Source organism: Pleurodeles waltl, chromosome 3_1, assembly GCF_031143425.1.
Source record: "Pleurodeles waltl isolate 20211129_DDA chromosome 3_1, aPleWal1.hap1.20221129, whole genome shotgun sequence".
Lineage (NCBI taxonomy): Eukaryota > Metazoa > Chordata > Amphibia > Caudata > Salamandridae > Pleurodeles > Pleurodeles waltl.
The window spans coordinates 1,561,008,193-1,561,025,313 of NC_090440.1; positions in this window are offsets into that span (position 1 = coordinate 1,561,008,193).

A 17,121-nucleotide genomic window follows, 5' to 3' on the forward strand; every position below is an offset into this window, starting at 1 on the left:
TTAGTCTCACATATACAATGACAAATAGAGGTTGTATATGTTTCAGTAAGGTTTTAATGAAGTGACTGCATCTTAGACAATAAAGCATGTACTGCATTAACCAGGACTATAAAGCTTGACAGGATTAAAATTGTGACAAGGAGAGTAAAGCATAGAAATAACGCTACCATATTGTCACTAGAGTCAAGTAGACTAATTCCTACCTAGGCTATATTTAGAGCACAGCATGTTAAGCTCTAGTTCTGCCCTTCACGTTCCCCTGGGAAGCCATCATCCCCCATACCTGAGCAAAGGCATGAAGTCTGCATAAGCAGCTGTAGCGAAGCATTCAGCAATCAGCATACAGTCGTGGTCATCCGACTGGAATCTCCCTCTAATGTTTATGGGACAGGGAAGTGTTTTTATAGTAAAACAGCTTGTGTTCTGAGAAGATGTCCCTACCTAAGGATGTGTATATTTCTACGAATACCAGAGACAAAGTGTTACCACATTTTACCGGCAACCTATCTTACTGCAGCCTTGAGAGAAGCACAGAGTGAACAAGAATGTCTTGTTTAAGAACGTAGTGCTGGCCTAGGCAAAGAACGACTAGATAAAGAGAAATAAAATAAGACCACAAAATGTGGCTATTGTTAAAATAATAAACGGAGCTGAATAAAATATATCTAGGTTAAAGTGCACAGCGGCAGGCCTATTGTGCTAAAATAACGTGCATGGAGCTAAAACTAAAATGGCTGCACAACAAGATCTTGTATATTTTTCTGGGCCTTCTAACAGGGAAATGCCCCCCTTGCATTCATCATGCCTGGTGCAGGTAGAATGTGGCACAAGGGTTACAAAGTGGCGCAATGCTTGCGTTGAGCCACTTTGTAAATATGGCGTGATAAAAATGCCTCCTTTAAGCTACACTAGCATAAAAAATATGAGGCTAATGTGGCGCAAAGAGGTGCAAGGGGCTTGTAAATATGCTCCTTAATGTGATAACACTGGTTCACATTGAATCATGCAGATCGAAAACCTATAGAGTAATTCAGCTCCGCCTGACACATACAGTAGACAGGGGCCAAGTGGCAATTACTCCTTGCACCTACCTCTGAAACACCCTTCCTCAGCAACTAAGGATAGAAATAGACTTCCTAAAGTTCAGGCGAGCTTAAAGACTCACCTATTCCTTTCCTCATATATGCACTCATTATGACATTGGTGGCAAATGCCGCCTACCGCAACAGCGACGGCTGCCAACATACCGTCGCCGTGGCTACCAGCCACCAACCGCATTATGACCGTAGGCAGAATTCTGCCAGAAGGCTGACAGAAATCCGTTGACGGTCATGGTGGCGGAAGGCGGTACGGTGGCACTGCTGCCAGAAGCAGTGCCACGCCAGCAAGACACCGCCTACCGTATCATGTTCCATGATATGGCCTGGCGGTGTTTTGCTGGAGGACACTGCTGCTGGCAGCAGCGCCGCGTTCTATCTCCTGCCGGAGGACCCCCTGCAAGCAGGTAAGTCAGGTTCTCCGACAGGAGAGAGGGGGTGGGGGTGTTGTGTGCATGTGTGGGGATGTTGTGTGTGTGTGAGGGGGTGTGTGTGTCTGTTTTTGTATGCGTGCATGAGGATGTGAGTCACGTGGAATGTGTACATGAATGACTGAATGTGAGTGTATGTGTATGTTGTGTGTTGTGAATGCGTGTGTGCGACAATGTATGTTAGTGTGTGTTGCTGTATGTGGGTATGTATGTGTGCATGCGTGGGTAGATGTGAGTATGCATGTGTGTATGAGTGTGTATGTGTGCACGTGTGGGTGTTTGATGTCAGGGGGTCAGGAGGGGGAGGATGGGGAAGGATTCTGGGAGGGGAATGGGGACAGGGAGACCCCTATCAGTGCCAGGGGAGGAACTCCCTGGCACTGATAGTGCCTACCGCCATGGTTTTCGTTGTGGTAAGCTTGGCCTGAAATCCATGGCAGTAGGCGGGGTCATGATCCCGAGGGTAGGATTGTGACAGCGGCCTGGCTGGAGACCGAAGTCTCCAGCCCGGTGACTGTTACCACCCTGGCGAACGGAGTGCAACATTGCCGGTTTGGCTTGAGCCAAACCCCTAATGTCATAATTTGTGAAAAGGTACCGCCAGCCTGTTGGCAGTATCATTCCCCAAATTACCGCCGTCAGCCAGGGTCATAATGAGCCCCATAGTCTTCTTGATTTTACAGACTTCACCTCGTTTTCAGCTTGATTTCTCTTTTGCCTTCCAGAGGAAGGGGGTGGGAAGGTGGCAGGTTTTCAGATATGTAGGAGGCAAACCAATGTTTTTTGTGACGCTGGCAGGACTCTAGGTATTATTTTTATGACCATTTGAATGAACCGTGGCTGGTAACCAGGGTCATGGCACTCCATACAATTTGTCAGGTACCATGTCCTAAGGGCCTGTTATTCTCAGTATGGTACTGGGCACTTGAGTGTTAGCCATCTTTCTCTGAGGTCAGTAGACCTGAACACCAGATACCACAAAACCCTTGGAATTCACTTGGCTCCATGTGAATCCTAAAACGGAAATGTTAGTATATATGGGACCGATTTTGATGGGGATTCTTGTTGATGTTAAGAGTTGTCCACGGGGCCAGTGGACATCTCTCGATCTGGGGGACAGCATGCCTGGCAGGGTGACGGAGTAACTCACAAACATTACTTCCTCCACTTAAAATCAGACCCATTTTGATTACTACCTTGGGTAAATATAAACATGCAGGAAAACACTATAGTATATAAAGCAATGCTTCCAGAATACAGGGACCAGAAATGTGGTAAACCATACATACAGCCAAAGCTGCCCCGTAATTTATTTTGTGTATGATTTTTTTGCTTATGCCCCACCTACATTCCCACTCCCTGAGTAAGTCTCACCGAAGTTTAAGGCATATCTGGTGTCCGGCCAGGAGCTAGCCACCCGCTGCCCGTCTTAACTCTGTTAAAAAAATCATAGGAAAAAACAGACCATCTTGCTGTTTTCCCTGGAGGTTTGGGGTGACCGTAAATATGCCTACAGTGCAAATCGACATGTGGTTTTATTGCGAGAGAAAATGTGCTCACATAACTGTGTTAGAGAAATATTCATTGATGCAACAACTTTACCTCTTTCATTTGAAAATATCAGCTCTGTAAAGTGTTTGCAGCTCTGTGGTCTCCAGGAGTCTAAATTAGGCCGGGCTGCATTAGTGTGCCTGACAAATAATACAATTATTTGATTACTCGATCAAATAGCCAATCACCTGTACAGTGCTTCGTTTCTTTTCCCACAACAGGGAGGCCAGAAGGGTGGGAGTTTAGTTCATCGAGTAAGTGGATGGATGCAAATGCTATTCCTCTCTGTGTCTGTCCATTTGCAGGGGGACAAATTATTTTGTTAGGAAAAGAGAAATTACTGGTTCATGAAAAATCAATGAAAGCATCTATTGTTCTGATTATGAAGAGGCATGACTAACTGACGTTGCAGTGTTTCAACGCTATTGAATATGTCAAACGCACAAAGGGCAAAACGCCAAAAGATTAAAGTAAAAAACGATTCCGTAGAGTGGATTTTTTTGGGAAATGCATGCCTTGGAATACATTGCTTTTAAAACGGGTTTTTGCAATATTGTAACCGTCAACATATCATTTCATAAATATGACAATATATTGAATTCCAAAAAAATCAATTTCACATGGATAACATGATGAAGTTGGTCTGAATAACATGATAATAACTAATGCCCACCAAGAAGTCTTGTCAATCTATATAAAAAATGAGAAATCGAATCAGTTTTCTGGTAATGTCCTTTTGCGTTATCGAGTCCATATGAAGCCTTTTTACTGCATTACGGATGTTTGTTACCTCCCATTTTGGGAGGTGTTGGAGGGAGGCACAAAAAAGACATTATGGCCCTCATTACGACTTCGGCGGTCTTGCAAAAAGACCGCCAAAGCCGCGAGCGCACAATACCACCAGTGCTGGTGGTATTGGTGGCTCCCTATTTTGACATTTCCGCTGGGCCAGTGGAAAAGTCACATCAACATTGCAGCCCGCTCATAATAGAGCCGGCGGCAATGTTGATGTGAAGCGGGTGCAGCAGCACCCGTCTCGCATTTCACCGGCTGAAATTCGGGCAGTGAAATGCACGATGGGGCTATGCCTGGGGACCCCTGCACTGCCCTTGCAAGTGCATGGGCAGTGCAGGGGCCCCCAGGGGCACCTCGAGTCCCCCTTACAGCCAGCCTGGCGGTTGGGGACTCATAATCCCCAGGGCAGCGCTGCCCTGGGGATTATGACCGTCTGGCAGAAGCCTGGCGCTCAAGTGGAGGGGCCGGCGGTATGGCCGTGGCTAATGCGACATGGTCATAATACACAGGCAGAACACTGCCAGCCTGTTGGCAATGTTACCGCCAGTGTACCGCCGGCCGCCAGGGTCGTAATGACCCCCTATGTCACTTTGCAATGAAACATGGCAACCATCATGAACTGATAAAACAATGATATTATGTGTGCAATGACATTAAAAGATTTTTGCCTGGTTTAGCAGCAGTGGTAATCTGGTTTATGGTGCAGAGCAGATGAAATGAATGGCAACATTGCATCTCAGTAGCAGTATCTGGGGAGCTGCTGGGCATAACAAAGAAAATCAAGCAAAAGAACAAAGAAGAGGGAAAGAAAAGGGCCCTATGAAAGATGAAAATTCAGAAATAGTGGGCTGCTCCACCAGTTCTAGCACTAAAGAACATTCATTTTCAGGCAGATGTGCACCTACGCACATGTGATCAGGCAAAAAGGGCTAAATCATGGCCTCATGCAAAATCTTGTACATACAGAGCTAATCAGGTGAGACGGTATGGCTAACACCAAAACCCTTGCCTACTATGGTAATCTGTAAATTTTCATGTAACAAAAAAACTAGTCTCCAGCCGTTCACACAGTTTAATCATAACCCACTCTTAAGATCTAATGGCTTTAATTTATGCTTTTCAAAATAAATACGTCAGGCCAATTACCTTTATTGTAAGGTTCCACATTAAACAAATCAGGCCTATGGCATCTAATATAACTTTTCCCACTAAACATCATTGGAGCATCACTATAAACAACTGAGGTCTACTGTTTTGAGTATATGCCTCACCAAAGGGCAACCATCCGTTGTGTAGTCATAAAATACAAACCTGTAAGAACTTTAGTTGGCAAAACAAAATAGAAACACCTTCTAACACTGCTTGATAAGGATTATTGCAATGCAAATCCTCTATCTCCAGGGTATGTTAGAGGAGTTATTTACAGCTGAAACTCTTGCTTACTGAATTCAGGTTTTAACACAGTGTAATAGTAATCCACCCTTAAAGATCTATTAACTTCACCATTTCCCTATCATAATAATTGAGTCAGGACTACTGCCATAATAATTGAGTCAGGACTACTGCCTTCATTGTAATTTTGCACATTGACAGATCAGTCAAAAGGTATCAAGCATACTTTTTTCAAATGAACCAATCAGACCTACAGTATAGCCTTCATCTTTGAAATGCCATTAAACAATGTATTCCAACTCTGTTGAGATAAGCTTTCCAAAAGGCAAAACAGGAAATCTTTTTCAGTGGAAGCACACACCCTCTGACTAGCCAAAAGCTCTGTATCGCCAAAGATCAACATTGGGGAAAAACCTACGCCACTCTCAATGCTGCGTCTTATAGTTCTTGTGACAGTGTGTGATGACAGCTGTGCTGTCAAGCCAGACCTAAAAACATGGTATCCGGCTTTGGTTCTGACACGCAACCTAGTCATCATATTGGTTTGGTTGTTGGAAGCTGCTCAGCAAGCATTCTCTTTGTTTACTTTCCTTATTTCACAAGGCCTTGTAATTGTTTCCATGGGGGTCCCAGATTCATTGTTTGCAAGGAGAGCAGATCATCGCAGTGTGCTTATTATCAGGACTGGGCACAAAAGATCAACAGCCCCAAAATACCGGTATAGTATCTCCCTGTATTTTCCACCCCAGAAGCCTAGTATATATGGCCTCTTCATACCACTGCTTCCAATTAAAATTTAAACGATGGGTCTGTCATTTTGAAATTGCTGACCACACAACCTAAAAATATGTGCTCCTTAACAACCTTTAAAACGGCTCACAAAGACCTATTTTACATTACCAAAGAAGATTCTTACCAAGAGACCTCGCACTAGTGTGTATGTAACAAATGTCATTGAATTATCCAAAACATTGGTCTGTGCTTCACCAATGGCAAGCTGTAAAGAAATTCTTTAAAAATGTGCAGAGATGATTTCATAGTACTTGAAGTTATCATTTGACACATGTCTGCATTTCAATTTGTCCATCTGAGATGGTGTGATTTCAATGTGAAAACCTACCATGATGGTGGTAAAATTCTGATGCACAGGTGCTTTCTCCTGACCATGAAATGAGATACACATAACATCTTCTGAAGCAAGCACTGTACTTGCTTCTCTTGACCTCTATAAAATTATATAAAAAGTAACTTTGTCTGCAATTGACCTATTATCAGATTGCACATATGTATCAATACCCTGGACATTTCCTGAGGCCACTGGGTGTGTTTGTCACAAATCCAGTGGAGAAGGGGACACAAGGGAGAGAATCATTTTATAGGATATCTCACTCTTAAGATCTTATGATGATCAGGGTCAGCTGGTTGAGCTGAAGTTGCATTGTTAATAACACTTAAATAGGAATGCTTTGAATAAAGTTAGTTGGAATAATATTCTAGTTTTATATCTCATTAATTTTTGTGATGTATAATCAAATTTATATATTTTCAGAATTATTTATACTTATGTTTGATGTTTGTATGTACAAATATTTAGGATAGAGATATGTTTGTACAAAGTTTGAATAAAATCATGCCTAATATGCTAGAGTCCTCAATGATACTATGTTACACTATGTTCACTCAATTATATATCAGCTTAGCTGCATTGTGCCAGAAAGCATTACAAAATAGCACAGAGCTTGCAAATGTGGCAGTTGCATTCTTTATGCTAAGGCACTTCTAGAAATTAGAAGAAGCCAACTGGTGAGGAGATTCCAGACTTCTCCATTGGTCAATTAGTTAGGGCAATCTAATTGTATCCACTAGTTAGGACAAAGGAACAGATGAAGTGGGCAGTTCTTAATTATTTAATGAACGCATTGGATGGATAGTAGGATGAGTGCCTGTCTTTAATCATCAAGGCTTCTATATTCGACAAAAAAACTCATGTCAATTCTTCCACCATTGGGAGCAATGCCCACAATTCTGGTTTAGTGATTCTGGGATTCTTTAACCAAACACAAGGCCAAAACCCTGTTAGCTCACTCTTGATATTATCCGGCACCATGCTGACACTTTGTATTTGTAACACATTGCCCTAGTATTAAGTCCCTGGGTATACTAATCTGTAGGTCCTGGTCATGTGGAAAAAAGGGCAAACTTAGGGTACACCTGGAATATAATTAAATTCCATACAAATGTATTAATTCATCTTCAAAACAATGAAGCTAATAGAAGATCTTAATGCATATCACAGGTTCACTGTACAACTTTGTTGACAACATACAAGAAGCCATCAACGGCCTTCTCTTTAGCAAACTATTTTTTGCCTGGGAGTCTTGGAATTGTGCTACCAGAATATGTTTCATTTCACTGTGTGTACATAAATATACAGGTATATATACAAATACATTCCACTTTCACAGGAACCTTGGTAACAGTAAATGTTAACAATGAGTCTCTGTACCCATTCAGAGTGGCACTGCACAGGTCACTAAGCATTCCTAGACCTCTTCACTTACTTATCTTTGCATCAGCTGAGATGGATCTGATCTTAGGTGGTATTCAATGGCCCTCATATTCCACCGGAAAGTCCAGCTTACCAAATCTCCTTACTGACCTCTCTGCAGCAGGCCCTTAGTAGGGCTGTTCCTCCTCTCTCCCAAAGGAATTACAAGTATTCTAATGTTCCAGAGGTTGTATGCCGATTCCAAAATCACAGAAAACCCTCCCTTGCTGACGGAGACTAGGACTTGTACCCTTGCCCTTTACGTGGTCCTTAGCCTGCAGATCCCACTCAGGAAAGTTGCAATGTGTAGACATTTAATAAGATATCTCTTTTCTAATCCCCGGGTATTTAGCCCTTGGAATCAAGTGACCCAAAAACAACTACCCTGACAGACACATACTTATGATAATTAATCTTACTTTACAACAAGGCATTCTATGATAATGTATTAAACAATCCAAACCCTTCAGTTCTGTCCAGAAACTTTGACTAGTATTACATCCATTCTAGGGGAACACTTTGCCTTCCCTCTTCTCTTCTCTTCTCTTCTCTTCTCTTCTCTTCTCTTCTCTTCTCTTCTCTTCTCTTCTCTTCTCTTCTCTTCTCTTCTCTTCTCTTCTCTTCTCTTCTCTTCTCTTCTCCCCTCAATCCCCCTTCCCCTCCTCTCCTCTCCACACCTCTTCTCTCCTCCGCCTCTCCTCTCCTTCCCTCTCCTCTTCTCTCCACTCCTCTAATTTAATGTTGCTTTGCAGAAGTGTCTCTTGTGGGGGTTTTCTTCTGACTCAGGCCCAATAGTTAAAATCTCTTCATCCAACTCAAGTTACCCTTCCTTATGAAGTTAAACAACTCAGTTGCTCTCGAAGTAGGCCATTAATCTACATAGTAATTCCTGTATATACTAGTCTGCCTTGGAATGATTCCTACTCAAGTAACAAGTGTGCACCTCAGAACTAGCCTGGCTATTACCATAACCTGGTCACAGCTGCAATCCCATAAGAATGTGAAAGATTATAGCCAAAGGTTGGATAAGCAAGTGTGGGCAACTCCTTAAGGATTTACCTCCTCTGTTCTCTAGCGACACAGTATGGATCTATGAGCTTCAGCAAGACCTTGCCAACTCCAAAGTGCAGTAAACTCGACCCCACTTACCTTTTAGATCTAGCATTTCTTGTTAGTATTAGCAGACACATAAGTCATATATTTGTCTGATTCTCCTCATCTCTATAAATCTAGAACTGACTATTCCACTTCTGTTTACTATTGATGTTGTTGTTAGCCATCATTTTTGTAGCATGTTCTTCCTATGAAGCTAATCATTGATTTTGTAACTAGTTTTGTAATATATTCATAGAAGTTGCAATGAATAGTGAATTTGTTGGTAGTTGTGTGGACTAGGACTTGTACCCTTGCCCTTTACGTGGTCCTTAGCCTGCAGATCCCACTCAGGAAAGTTGCAATGTGTAGACATTTAATAAGATATCTCTTTTCTAATCCCCGGGTATTTAGCCCTTGGAATCAAGTGACCCAAAAACAACTACCCTGACAGACACATACTTATGATAATTAATCTTATTTTACAACAAGGCATTCTATGATAATGTATTAAACAATCCAAACCCTTCAGTTCTGTCCAGAAACTTTGACTAGTATTACATCCATTCTAGGGGAACACTTTGCCTTCCCTCTTCTCTTCTCTTCTCTTCTCTTCTCTTCTCTTCTCTTCTCTTCTCTTCTCTTCTCTTCTCTTCTCTTCTCTTCTCCCCTCAATCCCCCTTCCCCTCCTCTCCTCTCCACACCTCTTCTCTCCTCCGCCTCTCCTCTCCTTCCCTCTCCTCTTCTCTCCACTCCTCTAATTTAATGTTGCTTTGCAGAAGTGTCTCTTGTGGGGGTTTTCTTCTGACTCAGGCCCAATAGTTAAAATCTCTTCATCCAACTCAAGTTACCCTTCCTTATGAAGTTAAACAACTCAGTTGCTCTCGAAGTAGGCCATTAATCTACATAGTAATTCCTGTATATACTAGTCTGCCTTGGAATGATTCCTACTCAAGTAACAAGTGTGCACCTCAGAACTAGCCTGGCTATTACCATAACCTGGTCACAGCTGCAATCCCATAAGAATGTGAAAGATTATAGCCAAAGGTTGGATAAGCAAGTGTGGGCAACTCCTTAAGGATTTACCTCCTCTGTTCTCTAGCGACACAGTATGGATCTATGAGCTTCAGCAAGACCTTGCCAACTCCAAAGTGCAGTAAACTCGACCCCACTTACCTTTTAGATCTAGCATTTCTTGTTAGTATTAGCAGACACATAAGTCATATATTTGTCTGATTCTCCTCATCTCTATAAATCTAGAACTGACTATTCCACTTCTGTTTACTATTGATGTTGTTGTTAGCCATCATTTTTGTAGCATGTTCTTCCTATGAAGCTAATCATTGATTTTGTAACTAGTTTTGTAATATATTCATAGAAGGTGCAATGAATAGTGAATTTGTTGGTAGTTGTGTGGAATAGATGGATTGGTTTAAGATCTTATTGGTGCACTGTGGTCTATGAGTGAATTTACTGACCATGACTCTGGCCAATACAAAAATGGTGGTGGATACTAAATGAAATTGAGTAAGATAGTTGAAAGATCCCTTTTGCCAGAAATAAAGCTGATTGGCAGGTATTGGCTCTCTAGATACTTGATTGGTTCTATGGTTTGACCAATGAATGACATTTGTTGACAGTCTCAAAAGTGTGGAGTGCGGCAGACCGATAAGAGAACTGATGCTGGGTTGATATTAAAGGGAATGGCGTGAGATAATTGAAAGATCACTATTACCGGAAATAAAGCTGACTGGCGGGTATTTGAAATTTAGATACTCAATTGTTGTATGAATTGACCAATGGTTGACATTTGTAGACACTTACAAGTGTATGGAGTCAGCAGACCGTTATGAGAACTGATGTTGGTTGATATTAAAGAGAATGGCAGGAAATATTTGAGTGATCACTCTTTCCCGAACTAATGTGGATTGCCAGGTTTTTGAATTCTAGACACTTGATTGGGCATGTTGCGAGATATAAATGATAATGCAGATGATGGCATACTATTCCAGCTATGGGAGAATGCCAAGATGCACCAATAATGACAGTTTGTTGTGGTAAGATGGAAGGAGGTTTTCTGTAGATTGGAAGCAATAGGATAAGCAGGATTGGGCATTTGTGATTGCTGTGTGGGGGTGCATTGAATGTTTGAGTGGTGCATAATATGGGGGATGTTTCTGAAAATATGAGTCTAAGGAAGTATTGAGTAAAGGAGAATTATTAGTCTGAACAAATTATAATTACTTTTCCTTTTTTTCAGAATGATTCAGTGCAATTGCACACCACATGGTTGCAGTTACTCTCATACCGATAATGGTTCAGGAAGTAGCTTGTGAATAGTGATAGGAATAGAAAGAATGTTTTTTTGTAAGTACAAATCTTATGCATGGTAATTGATAAAGGTGGAGAGTTGTAGTAGGAAATGATCTATTTAGGATCTTAAATGTATGTACATATTTGTTATATTAAGCTGTGTGGGGCATGGGAATGAGTTAATATGTTACAATATGTTTTTGGGGAATATTGTAGATGTTGTGGGGACTTTTTGGTCAAGATGGGTCTACAGATATGAATTTACTGTGCAATGTCGTATGTAATGGGGGAGTGGGGGCATTGATAATTGTATTTGTTTTATGTATTTCATGCATATTTAAAATGTAGCTTTGTCATATATTTATTTCACAGCCCTGATGAAGTCCTCTTGGAAGCACAATGCACGTTGGCTGGTCTGGATGTTTTGTATTTGAAGAATAAGAAATTGAAGAATAAATATTTTTAAGGATTCATCTTTACGGCTCTCATGTATTTATATACTGATTAAAGAACTATTCACCCATCTTGATGAATTGTTTTGTTATTGGATACTGGATTTTGTATTAAATCGGCATATTACCCAAATGCCCTATTGTAATTCTGGTAGTTCTCCCTGTTCTGTTTAGAAATGATCATTGGTTTAGCTTACATATATAGTGCCATTTTCTTATCTGATGGTTACTTGAGATCACTTGGTTACACTGTGAATGAGCCCTCTGTGACCAGAGTTTGAAAGCAACATGGACAACCAGATAAAAGCAGGGCATGTGAATGCTGGGAGGTTTAGCACTCATAATGGCAAGTAAGTGATGTTATTCTGGGTGGCAGGACGAGTCACTCAACCAGAGAGGAATCCAAAATGAATTACCTGTGCTGTAGACCTCTTTTTAAGGCACTGGGTCCTGGAATGAGTGGTGGAGGGGGTGCTCTTTCTCAACCCCTGTTAGCAGACAATACAAATACATACTTTTAGTGGCCTGTGTTAATTAAGGCAATGATAGAACCTAAGTAATCATATTGGAGTTCTGCATGTTTCTAACTCCTTCGTACATTGCATACTGAAGTTAAATTACTGTTTATGTTTATCTCATAGCCTTCCCTTTGATTCACACACCCGTCGACAAGCAGAGGACAATTCGCATTTTTTCCCAGACCTTGCTACGGAGTGGGACTGGTTGGAACTTTATGACATCCAGATTCTTCAGAACAGCATTGACCTTAGCGTCCAATGCTTTAGCCCTCCTGTAGAAGAGGGTGAATTGACCTGCTAGGCAACAGGTGGCTGAGGAGTAGATGAGGCCAGTGGAGGTGGCAGCCTCTTTGAGATCTGAAGGGAGATCACCGCATCCTGGAGCACAAGCTTCATGGACTCAACAGTACCTAGTCTGGAGAACACCCTCTTGGGGGTTTACCCGGGCATGGCTGATAATATAATTTGACCATCACCTGGGATGCGGCTGGGTCCTTAGAGACATGGACCCCACTTGTGGTATTGAGCTGTGGAGTCCTTTCTGTTTTTAGCTTCATTTGATGGGTTTTAGTTTGTAGGCTGTTTGCCTAATGTTGTTTGAATAGGATGTACCCATATCACAGTTCAGGGTGGGGGTTGTGGGAGTTTTATTGTTATTTCTTGACTTTTTACTTTGTTTTCTTCTTTGGTTGCATATGTGCCGCTGGAGAAACTGCACTGAGTGGCTAGCTGCTAGCGTTCCCCTTGAGTGTCTGGCTTGGTATTCCCTGGTACGTTGGGCTGCATGTATGCATACTTCAATGACTGATTGAGTCACATTGATCACCTGGAATGTGCAACGACTGACCACACCCTCAAATGCTGCAATATTCTGTCCTATATAAAGCGAAGAAGGGTGCAGGTAGCATTTCTTCACACGATGCATCTGATGGATTCTGAGGGCAGGGCTCTCTGTAAGAGGTGGGGGGAGCTATATTATACTGCTTACTCTACGTTTGCAAGTTGGACCTTTATTTTGATCAGGCCGAGGGTACCCAATTGCATAAGACGATCATTGATACTGAGGATCCTTATGTTCTGGTGATGGGCTGTTTGGATGGCAAGGATGTTGCACTGCTTAATATTTATGCCCCAAATACAGACCAGTAATGTTTTCTGACTAGCCTGACACCCCTCCTGGAGGCAGGGCTGCCTTACCTGAAGATTGTTGGGAGGTTTCAACTGTAAGGTGGACCTTAATTTAGACAGGTCTCATCCCCTGTTACGCTCATCACCTGCACATAAATTGACAGGAACATTCAGTGCTTGGATTCAGCAGTAGGTCCTTATTGATTTTTGGAGAGCACGGACTCCTGGGGTCCGGGCTTACTCCTTCCAATGTGGCCTGCACAATTTAGATGTTCACCTGGATGGGGTGCTCTGTTGTGACACAGTGTACGAATGGGTGGTAGATGTGGAGTATTTGGTGATAACCTATGCTGACCATAGACTTTTATTATGCACTTTCTAGTGGTTGCCTCTCAGATCGTGTGTCCCAACTTGGTGGCTGGACTCAGCCCTGCTTGATAACCTGGCTTTTGAGCCTTGCTTTGGGAAGTAATTATTAATTATTGGATGGAGATCGCGTGGCCTGTGTCTGTGGGGATAGAATAGGAGACCCTCAAAAGTGGCTCTGCAGGGTTATTGTATCTCCAAGTAAATTGGGTGTACACTGATATTATGTGGGAAGAAGAGGTATTGAATGGTTTGCCCCCAGAACTGGGGAAGATGGCAGAGGGCAGGGAATGGATACTTGATGAAAGGGAGAAATTGTTTATGCTGGTGGAACGCTTGAGACAATATGACTACTAGGCCTATGCTGAATGGACCCATGTGGATAGAGAGAAGTTGGGGAGCATATTAGCTTGGCTCCTCAGGGAGGAGACCAGGGCGCACACTATTCTCCAGATTTTAGATTCATCTGGTCAGGACATGTCTGCGCAGAAGGAAATTAATGCTACATTCACTTAGTACTGTCACAAGCTATACGCTTTGTGTACCATGGTTAGTGAAATATTGCAATACATTGCAGATTCCTCTCCTACGGTCTTGGCCCCAGCAATGGCAGAGGACCAAGGTGGAGATATATCTGTCCACTAGGTTAGGGGCACAATTAAGGAGATGGCCCAGGGCAAGGTCCCTGGATCTGACGGTCTGCCCATTAAGTTTTATGCCACTTAATCTCATGCCATGTCCCCATAAATTGGTGAAAGCATTTAATGGGGCTAAGACGCAGGGACTGCTCCTGCCTTCCTTGTGAGAGGCTACAATTGTGTCTTTGCTTAAGAAGGACAAAGACACTGTGCGAGTTAATTCCTATCGCCCCCTCTCTATGCTTACTGCGGATAATAAAATCCTGAATAAGATCCTGGTAATTAGGATCTTGCCCCAAGTTGGTAAACTGATACACCCTGATAAGACATGGTTCATCCGTACCTGTAGCACCTTGCCCAATATATGGCAGTTGATTTATATCTTGAACATCAGAGAGAGCATCCTGTTGGATTCACTATAATATCTGCCAACCTCAGGAAGGTGTTTGATTGCCTCCATAGGAAGTTTTATATGCCACTTTACTTGGGATGGGGTATGGGCTTGTATTCGTTAAATGGACCAGGTTGTTGTATAGTATACCGGTGGTGAGGATCAGAAATGGGTCAGTGATATCGGACACCTGCACGGTAGAGCGGTGCACCACGCAGGGATGCCCATTGTCCAAACTGTTGTTTGCGTTGACTATGGAGTGATTTGTACTTTCCCTACAGCAAGATGGCCACTACCGTGGTCTACAGATTGCAGAAGATTGCCTCTATATTTCATTATATGCTGACAACATGTTGTTGTATAAGCATGGCAAAACTCCTAACAAAACTGCAAAGAATCCAGAACGCATCCGCCCGCCTCATTCTGGACATCCCACGCCGTGACCACATTTCCCCCCACCTCAGAGACCTTTACTGGTTACCAGTATCAAAGAGGATTACCTTCAAACTCCTCATCCACGCACACAAGGCCCTCCACAACACAGGCCCAGCCTACCTCAACGATAGACTCACCTTCCACACCCCCACCCGCAATTTTCGCTCCGCCAGCCTCGTCTCCATCCCCCGCATCCGCCACACCACCGCCGGAGGAAGATCCTTCTCTCACCTAGCCGCCAAGACCTGGAACTCCCTACCGCTCCACCTTCGCCAGACCCAAGACCTCTTGACATTCAGGAAACGCCTCAAGACATGGCTCTACAACCAGTAGCTCCCCCCCAGCGCCTTGAGACCCTAATGGGTGATTAGTGCGCTCTATAAATCCCTGATTGATTGATTGATTGATTGACTTGAAAGGGGTGATGGTGGCTCTGACAGCATTTGGGGAGATGTCCTGTCTTGATATTAATTGGTATAAGTCATGTGCCTACTCTCTGAGACCTGACATTGGGAAGTTGTGAGCATCTGCAGTTGCTTCTGCGGTGCCTGGGAACAGGCTACTATTCACAATCTAGGGGTAGCCATATACAAATCTGCGGAGTTGCATTTCAAAGGTAACTTTGCCCAGGCTACTTCTGCTCTTCGATGACTGGTTGCATTCTGGAGTACCCTCCCTATTTCCATTAGCGGCTGGATAGACATATCTAAGATGGTGATTTTGCTGTGGCTCCTTTACTTGTTTGCAGCCCTACTTGTGGAACTTCTCAAAGTGTTTCAGGAAATTAGATAACATTCTTCATAAATTATATTGGGGATCTTTGAGGCAGTGGGTGGCCTTGCGGAAATTATGGATTCTGGTGGAAAAGGGGGGAATGACAGCTCCAGACTTTGAGCTTCACTACCAGGCCGCTCAGTAACAGTGGGTGGCTCAGTGGCAGATAATGTCCTGAGATGGTATAGGTCAGTGGGAGCAAGGGCTGCCTTCCTAGGCTCTTTTGACCTAGATTCTACTGAAACCTGTCACTATTGGGGTGGTACATGGGGAGGATGTGTTACTTAGGATGGCCAAATACATTGTGGCGAGGGCACTGCAGAGGTTCCGTACATTTACAAACTCTTCTTGACGATCGCTCAGAACTGGCAGCATCTGGGGGAGGTTGGGGGGGGGGCTCGGGTGGCCTGCAGTTGTGGATTGAGGTAGGGCTTTCTATAAAGAGTAATTTATTCATTGGGTTGAAGCTAGTTCCTTTCTGGATCTGACAGAGACGTATGGTGTCCCACTGGACACTTTCTACCTCATTGGGCCCTGCTGGGTATGGACCATGCTTGTTGAAGGCTGGGGTCTATTTAGTCACTGGAGCATCAATGCCTTTGCTATCTATTCCTCATAACAGGAAGGATGAGCCCTATTACGCCTCTCTGTAGGTCTCTGCTGAAGGATGCTCAGGTGAGTCTGTCTCAGTTGCACCAGTGTTGGATGGTGGATTTGGGGAAATCGTTTGATGACTCAGCTTGGAAGAAGGCTTTGGCCTACACCCCCAAGGGTACCTCGTCATGCTAGGATTACATTGATTTATTTTAATTTCTTGCACAAGAAACAAGGCGTACCTCACCCCTCGTTGCATCTGTGTCATGCTCCCTTGGGCTTCATCAGTTTACTCTCAATGCAGTCTGAATGACACAGGTTTTTGTTATATGGTCTGGGCCTATCCAGTGGTGGCTCCATAATGGGACACTGTCCTGCAAGTTATGCATCAGGCCACAGACAGACCCTATGAATGTTCTCCAGAGCTGTGCTAGTGCTGCCCAAAAAGTGATAGACAGCTTTGCAAAATGTGCTCTTATTCTTGCCCATAGGCAATAGATAATGAGCTGGAAGTCTGACAGAGGCCCGAATTGTAAATATGGTGGAAGGAGCTGACCAAGTGGGCAGACTGTGAGACGGAGTTGATTCAGAAGAAGGAGAGTTGAG